Source organism: Etheostoma spectabile, chromosome 7 (genome assembly GCF_008692095.1).
Source record: "Etheostoma spectabile isolate EspeVRDwgs_2016 chromosome 7, UIUC_Espe_1.0, whole genome shotgun sequence".
NCBI lineage: Eukaryota > Metazoa > Chordata > Actinopteri > Perciformes > Percidae > Etheostoma > Etheostoma spectabile.
The window spans coordinates 29,390,421-29,399,682 of NC_045739.1; the positions used below are offsets into that span (position 1 = coordinate 29,390,421).

The window sequence follows — 9,262 nt, forward strand, 5'->3', positions numbered from 1 at the left end:
AACAAGAACATGGCATGACGTGACTCTGGTCTTTTGTACCAAGTTACAATTACAAGAGTATAAATAGGACATTAATTAAAACAATTCCATGCAATAATGCAGCAATTACCCCTCCCTAGATAATTGCCACATTGCTGACTGCAATTATCCCCATCTTAGATGTGATATTGTTTAAGAAATATTTGTGTATTGAAGGAATTCTATTAGTAACTGGCCAAGAACTACAGGAACATGGAGTAATTATCCACACCCTTTTTCCAGCCCCCTCAGCTGTCTACCCAATATAAACTGCTCCGCCACACATCCACCAGACATCCACCAGCCATCCATCAGACATTATACGCTTCTTTCACCACTACATTTGTAAGTATCCCTTTTACTCTGATTTTCACAAACTACATTTTTTTGGATTTCTTTGTTGTTGCTATGTATATGGTTATATCTTACCTGCTTTCTCTTTATATTTTGTTGTAGCTTTCTAATGATATTATTATTATTATTATTATAAATATTATTATTATTATTATTATTATTATTATATTTTGTGGTCCCAATAATGTACATGTGATCATTTTCAGTCATACATTTTTTATTGCCTGATGCAGGGAATTATTAATCAAACTTGATTGATTATAATCATACAGTCACCAACCTGTTCAGTCAAATCCCTCCTGATCTGAGCGCCATGTCCTTTCTGCTCCCTATACCTTTGATATTGTTTTAATTCATATTTCATCTTAATTCTGATCACTGATTTCTTTCTGTGTTAATGACATTTGTGTATTTAGAGTTTTGATTGTGTTCTTTAATGATTACAGGTGCTGTTTAATCACTGATTGAATCTTTACCCACCATTCTGATAAAGGTAAGTGAAAATATCATTGGTGCTGTAAAACAGTCTAATTTCTCAAGCAGCAGCCTGGGTCTGACTATGTGATGGTACAGTTGCGTTTTCGTGCCAATATTATAACTTTACTTTAAAATGATGTGGGTAAAGCAGATACTTAAACTATGCTGAGTAAAAACTAACCTGCTATGAAATATTTCTTTGACAAAACAAATAATCTGCCAAAAGCTTGTGGTATGAAGAACTTAAGTGTTTATCTTGGACAACACTGATTGTTTAAGTTGGGTGGGGACTACATCAGTTACTCCTACCTACGTCGTAAATGCAAAACCACATCAGCTGTGTATGTAACGTGTATGAAAATAAGAGTTCCAATACTAAGTAAACCCACAAACTGTGCAAAGTGCTAAGTCGGCACTGATAGACACACCATAGAATATGAAACTGACCTACTTTCTAAGACCATTTTGAACAAGAAAGATGTCCAGTTTTGATAATTATTATGTTTATTAGTTAAATTAAACAATTCATGTTTATATTTTTCAGCTGCATGTTAATACAATTTATTTTATTTTTGCTTATCTACATAGTGGCAACATGTGCAAACTCCCTCTAACGGCAGGTAAGGCAACTGGACAAGTTATTGTAATGCATATTTTCTCACATAGCTGCAGTTGTATCTAGCCATGCAGATAGTTTTGGTTTTGTTTAAAAAAAATGTAACCCAATAATTAAACCACATAATAACCAGTCAGTCACTTTGAAGGTCTCTGTTTGATCATCGCCTGCTTGGGTAAGTTCATAACATGCTTTAAACATAATTAATAGCACTAGCAGATAAATGAAGGTGGACAGTTATGTAAACAGGGCAACTCATTTTTCAGCCTCCTGTAAAATCTTCTGGTTCTTGGTAACCAAAATTCAAAACTTCTATCTTATCCTTTCATGCGGTGGTTGTTCTTAGTGTGATTGTAATTTAATGTCATTCATATTAATATAATCACCTCTACAGTCCCTGCAGGATTTTGCGGCCTTTTTTTTAGACTGTTGAGGCCCAAACTGCCTGATGTTGCGGTAGACTTTGTAAAAAATCAATGAAGTTGTGGGAGACAGAGAATGTTGCAAAAAGTTTTTTTTATAGTTCTTAAAAAATAAAAAGCAAACTTGTTTGTAGGCTGTAGGCTGAGTTTTCCTAGGAACCTAATTTGATAATGGCTGGTGGATTTAAGACAAAATAGTATATTATTGAATGAATCAAATTTGAACAGGTCTGTCATTGGCTTGTTGATCTTTCCATTGTTAGTTAGTTTCCTATCCTTTGCTGGGACACGTACATATGGTTTGACAAAGGACTTATTGGACTTTAACTTATCATTGCACTTACAATAACGTGCGTAGGTGTCCTCAATTTAGTTCATCCCGTACTACGTCTCTTCTCTGGTTTACCTAGTCCACATCCATCGTGTGTGTGTGTCCGCTGAGAGCCGTCAGGATTGAAACAGCAGCCGTTTTAGCTACTTTACATCGTACATTGACATTAAAGCGTATACAGGTTGGCAGGATGGTCTGGAATGTTTTGCACCGTCTTTCACTGTACATTTTATTGGTAAACTAGTTAAACACGTCTCATCTTCATAGCAGAAATTAGGAAATTAATTTGCACATTATGTACATGTGACATCAACCCATTCTCACTGCCACCTGGTCATTGGCTCTCAGAGTCACATACTAGGCTCGTTTGAGATGAGCCAGGTCTGCGCAGAAGCGATCACCGGCGATCACCGACGATCACCGGCCGTTGCATGCCGGTTAGATTTGTGTCCAACTTGATCCCAACTTGCTCTGATGTCATGCACACGTAGGCAACGATAATCTCACGAGAGCAAGGCCGCCGCAGTTCTGAGACGCAGGCGGCGCAGTTGCTTTGTCACCAACTGCAAGACCCAGGCGAACCCAGAGCATTCTGGGAAACGCTGGCCGCTCAGCTGATTCAACAGCTGATTGGTGAACAATCGACTCAACAAGATGACGTTTCATATAAACTTTTTATTGTTTTGTATCGGAGGGATTTTAACTGCTATTTGTCTGATTTAAAGACTTATTCTGTACAGATTGCAGTTAGTGACATTTAGAAGTCAGAGAGACTAAATTTGTTCAGATCCCTGATCATCTACAGTCTGTTGTTAATTAAAATCATCAACAGATTGCATGTAAATGTAAATGTGCTGTATTTATATAGCGCTTTTCCAGTCTTAACAACTGCTCAAAGCGCTTTTACATCTACAGGAAACATTCACCATTCACACACATTCATACACTGTGGCCGGGGCTGCCGGTAGATGTAGAATGCAGAACATTTTGAGAGTTACTCTGTCATAATTAAAACAACTAGAGACTGTGTACCAGCTGATATGTGGGTCTGATTATATTTTATTAAATCAGAACCGCACCAACGGGTTTTTGTCACTTCCTGTTCAGCCTGAAGGCTGCAGGAAACGGCTGGAAACTGTCCAACTTTACCGCAGCTTTTTGTCCCCGCCCACGCTGCTGCCGCCTGCTCTCGTCCACTTTACAGGCGAGGCGCAGTTCATCTCGAACGGGCCTAATGATACAAAGTCTGGCAGGTGGGACTGCTGGGATTGGGTGAAGTGGCAGGAAACTCCGGTTATTGGTCAAATTTGTCCAAAGGTTGCGATGATTGGTAAAAATTGCATGTTGCACCAAAGGCACGGTGATTGGTTGAATTTGTGTGAATTGGCACGATCGCGACATTCTGGAGGGACTGCCTCTGCCTGGAGGGACTGCCTCTTCTTATCTTATTAACTTTGCAGACTGAAAATGTATGCTCTTTGTGTATAGAATCTCAGCAGGGATCTGAATTTATGATCAAACAGGGTTAAAGAACAGTTAACACAATATGACTCTGATCTGATTCCTTCAGGATATCCTGGCCTCACGGATACAGCTAGAGTGCCACCAAACTTCTGTAATGGAAAGTGCAATGGGCAATACACCAACCCTGCTGACCGAAATTCTTTTTACAATTGTTGGGAAGGAAGAACCTACATCCAAAAGTGCCAAAATGATCTGGTCTTTAACCCAAAATGCAGCTGCTGTGACTATGATGGAACTCAGTTTACCACTAAACAAAAAACTACAAAACGTAACGTAACTCCAACCACAGAAAATACACCAAACTTCTGTAAGGGAAAGATCAGTGGGCTATACCCTAACCCTGCTAACCCACGTTCTTTTTACAAATGTGCTAATGGCATCGGCTACCCCCAAAACTGCCCATCAAATCTGGTCTTTAACCAAAAATGCAGCTGCTGTGACTATCCAACTGATAACTTCTGTAAAGGAAAGGGCAATGGGCAATACACCAACCCTGCTGACCGAAATTCTTTTTACAATTGTTGGGAAGGAAGAACCTACCTTCAAAAGTGCCAAAACAGTCTGGTCTTCAACCAACAATGCAGCTGCTGTGACTATGATGTAACTCCATCTACCACAACCCAAACTCCCCGTACCACAACTACCACTCGCCGTACCAAAACTACCACTCGCCGTACCAAAACTACCACTCCCCGTACAACAACTACCACTCGCCGTACCACAACTACCAATTGCCGTACCACAACTACCACTCCCCGTACCACAACTACCACTCCCCCTACCACAACTACCACTCCCCCTACCACAACTACCACTCCCCCTACCACAACTACAACTCCTCCTACCACAACTACAACTCCTCCTACTACAACTACAACTCCTCCTACCACAACTACCACTCCCCCTACCACAACTACCACTCCTCCTACTCCAACCACAACTCCACCTACTACAACTAGAAGAAACGGCTGTAATGGATTGTGTCTTGGATAGAGTGTGACTATCCTGCAAACAGCTACTGATAACCTCTGTAGTGAAATAGCAATGGGCAACAGTCTGCCCCTGCTGACCCACATTCTTTATACAATTTTGGTGATGGAATAGCCTACCTTCAATACTGCCTGTCATAGTTTGCCTTTAACCATAACTGCAACTGCTGGGACTATCCCACAAAGAACACTCCAACACCTATTGATAACTTTTGTGATTGAAAGAAAGGGAACTTCCCCTACGCTGGTGACAAATAATCTTTGTACACGTGACAGAGGCACCACAAAAAAAACACCTTTCACATTTGGTCTTCAGGTGGCGGCAATAAATAATCATATTAACACAAAGGAGGCATTGTCAAAACTGTTATATATTTTCTTTAGATTTTTCACTTTTGAGTTATACGTTGAACATAGGGGTGTAACGCTACAAATAATTCACGGAATCTCACTATATTGTATGGGTGTGTTCTTATTTGTTTATATTTAACCATTGCATGATTGAACTTGTCTTACGTTATGACACAGATGTTGCATATTTCATACATGTATAAGTTGTGTGTCTAAATGTAAATACATACTACAAAAATGAATAAGTTGATAAAAATGAAATGATGAATCAATAAAAACACTAAGTTTCCCAGATACTTGTTGGAACATTATTTTGGTTCTGTTGTTCTATGAAGGTTAACTTTGTATATCAGGCGGGGGGGGGGGGGGGGACGATTCAAACAAATTCGAAGACACAAGAGTAAAATGTATTTGTCAAACATTTCTTGACATTAGAGCCACCCACTGTATTATAAGATGAACTACTCTGCAATGTAAAAAAAATAATGTTCACCTGTCTTGAGACTATGTTTTAAGTTGAGTAAGGGTTTGAGATATATATATATATATATATATATATATATATATATATATATATATATGTATATATGCTGCATTTCTTACCACTGCTTCATTGTCTCCACAAGTGATTTACTACGGTGGCCCTAAAGGTCATAAAAGGAAAGCGTTTAAAAAAACACAACAGCAAAATCTAAAAAACTAAAGGAAATGGTAGTGTGACCCGAGCAGGAGAAGGTAGGTACGTATTGGACGATGATTCCTTGTCGCTCAAGTTCACGGAAGTTCAGTTTGGGACAAGTTGGAAGAGTTTTATGAAAAGTTTTATGAAATCTCATTGGCCGGTGGAGAGAAAATGGTGGAACACACACACACACACACACACTCTCACACATGGACAGAGACACACACAGAGAAAGAGATACACACACACAGAGAGACAGAGATACACACACACAGAGAAACACACAAACACACACTCCAGTAACATGGTTATTTTTTTCCCTCCTTGCGAGCCGTGTTGATTTGGTTGAGACGAGATCCTCGGTGGACATACCTTGGGCATCGGAGAATGTCGCGTTGACACAGAAGCTCCGCAGAAGTCACACAGCTCCCCCATAAAGTAAAGGTAAAGGTAAAGTTCACTCATTAAATATTTCCTCATCCTTACTCCAGCAGATGTAGCCTATGCATGAAACTGTGTGGGTAGTGTTTTATTTTAAGAGTTGGAAAAGTTGGTATTTCTGTGAATGTATGCTGCAGTCGGGTTGGGAAGATATGATTTAATGATTCAGTGGTGTAGACTCCATATCAATCTGTTTAATTATCATCCTTTGTCTCAGTGAAGAGTAGATAAAGACGGCCCTTTTTCTCCTTCCCCCTCTGCTCCTCTGACTCTAAAAAGTTGTTCAGTTCAAGTCTGGCATTTCACATATAGAAAAAAGCTTTTTGCTTCACAATAAGAAGTAACCTTCTGTCTCCAACCCCCTGGTGTCTTAGACTAGGCTAAGACAATAGAATGTTGATTAACTGTATTTTTGTTAGAATTTCTCATTCACCTGATAGAATCTTTTGATCTGTGTACAAAAATGACCCCAATGGGACAGAGTTTAGAGCACTGTCCTTCTCATTGGACAGCAAAGAAGTCAACATGTTACCATGCAAACGACGGACCAATAACAACGGGTTTAAATACACAAGGTGAAAAGGAACCCCCCCCAGGTGCAGGAAATATGAGTGTGATTTGGACTGTTTGATATGTCTCTGAAGAGGGAACATGTAGATACAGTCCACTGTCAGCTGCAGTGTTGTTTTCATATCATCTTCATCACGTTGTTTCATTAAAGCTTTTTGTTGATTCTCAAGTGGAACTCTAGCCTTTCTCCTTCCTCATTAATTCAAAGAACACGTGATAGTTTTTTCTAACAGAAGGTAGGCCTAGTGCATGGGGTGTAGGTTTAAGCTACTGTGGTAAACTTAACATGCCTCCTCCGGTCAAAGTCGCAGCTGAGGCATCATGTCAGACTCCAACCCCGTAAGAAAATAATTACGTCGGAGAGATGATCAAATGCCTAGCTATATAAAAACTGCCCAACAAATCTGGTCTTTAACCCAAAATGCAGCTGCTGTGACTGTCCTGTGACCAATCCAACTGATTACTTCTGTGAAGGAAAGAGTAGCCTAGCTATATATAACCATTGAACTTTGCTAATGAACTGAGTATGAACATCAAATAAAATTATCAGTTTATTTGTGAGAAAAAGTAAAACTACTGAAAATAATCAAGCCAGACGGAGCGGCCTCAATCTACCATTATGGACCTTTTTCACGGCAGACATGTTGACATGTCGGAAACGCACAGGTGTACTCATAACTATTAATGATGGCTGCATTCCACTTAGAGAGGGCCTGGTGTTGAGAATGCTGACTAACGGAAATAGCTCACTGGGACACTTGATGGAACTGAGCCATTGTTAAGTTTTTTCAGCTTTGCTTTTATTGTTATGACGAGTCAAAATGTCTGATGTTAAAAAGGTCCATTGTGGTTTCTTTTCTCTTTGTTTCTTCTTGTCTTTAAGCTTTTTGAGTGTTATTTATGCATTATCTGCTCAAGCTTTTCCAACGTTACAGACACAAATATGGAGATAATAACCATCCAAAAGGATGTGAAATTATGTTTTAATTATTGTGGTTTGTCTTTTCTCTGTTTTGTTTTTTCCATAAGTGTCAAAATTGTTAAAAAGAGCCAAAAATGGTGAAAGAAATCCCCAAAAAGTCAATTTAAACAGCATTTAAAAAGTCTGTTTTTATCAACGTCATCCAGACTTTAATGTTGTTTTTTTTAGATTTGACACTTCTTTAAATTAGTTTAAGGTTTTTTAACAGTCTTTTACATTTTTTATATTTATGTTTTATATTTTCTTTTTTTTCTTGAAATTATTTTTTTTATTTAGGTAGAAATTAAATAGCTCATTGGTCAAAAATTTGAATTGTGACACCACTTTGGAAAATAGCTGAAAAAATGCAACAAAAACATCTGAAATAGCGGCAAAAATGTCGGTAGAGGGACGTAAAAAACAGAGAAAAAAAGAGTCTTGTTTTCAGATGTTTCTGACGCATGTTTTGTCGATTTAAGCAGTCTTGATTTTTAAAAGAAACCTACAAAAATAGTGCAAAAATGTTGGGAAAAGGCATTACCTTAAAGTCTTGTTTTGTGTGTTTCTTTCCGTCCAGGACGACGTGATGCAGACAGGACCTGATGGATTGGGAATTTCTTGTAATATGCATCTGACATAACCACATATGTTAATTACAGTGGGGCTAAAATGTCCTCACTGAGGCGGTTGATGTTATCAGTTTTCCAATCTAAATCTAAAGTCGTACTTCAAATGGCCCGCCCCATTTGGGGACGATTTTAGTGAGGTTGAAAGTCTCTCGTAAAATCATTTTTTTTTCAAATATCAGAGCTTTCCATAGACAGTTAAAGAAATGGACCAACAGATCCCATTGCTCTGGACGGAGACCAGGAAGTCTATTAGAAGCTTGTGTCCGGTGATGGCCGAGTGTTACTACTATTTTAAATGTCCAGACTCATCTGACCTTGCCCCAACAATCAGCACCATGGCTTTTTCTAAGCAGTTGTCTAGAAAACTGAAACTGAAAACAGTCAATGCTCACAAAGCAGGAGAAGGTTATAAGAAGATAGCAAAGCGTTTTCAGATGCCAATATCCTCTGTTTGGAATGTAATTCAGTCATCAGGAACAGTAGAAGTTAAAGCAAGATCTGGAAGTCCAAGAAAAATATCAGACAGAACAGCTCACAGGATTGTGAGAAAAGCAAGTCCAAACCCACGTTTAACTGCACGATCCATCCAGAAAGACCTGGCAGACACTGGAGTTGTGGTTCACCATTTCACTCTCCAAGACAAGCCTGATGCATTGTGGAAACAAGTTCTGTGGACCGATGAGGTTAAAACAGAACTTTTTGGAATGACCAAAGGTACGTTTGGAGGAGAAAGGGCACAGAATTTAGTGAAAAGAACCTCTGTCCAACTGTTTAGCATGGGGGGGGGGGGGGGGGGGGGGTACAAGGTATTAACTCTGCAGGGTGCCCAAACTTTTGCAGCCGCCATTTTTTTGTTTTCTGTTATTTTTAAAGTGTAAATGATGGAAATAAAATCAA

At 39.0% G+C, this 9,262-nt stretch overlaps 1 long non-coding RNA gene across 1 annotated transcript; it reads left to right on the forward strand.

The window, feature by feature from the left end:
- The first annotated feature begins 233 nt into the window (after window positions 1-233).
- On the forward strand, window positions 234-3,919 carry LOC116692837 (uncharacterized). The gene is made up of 5 exons (XR_004332796.1): window positions 234-363; window positions 819-865; window positions 1,438-1,469; window positions 1,614-1,640; window positions 3,789-3,919. It is a non-coding gene; the product is annotated as an uncharacterized LOC116692837 (long non-coding RNA).
- Window positions 3,920-9,262: the final 5,343 nt, after the last annotated feature.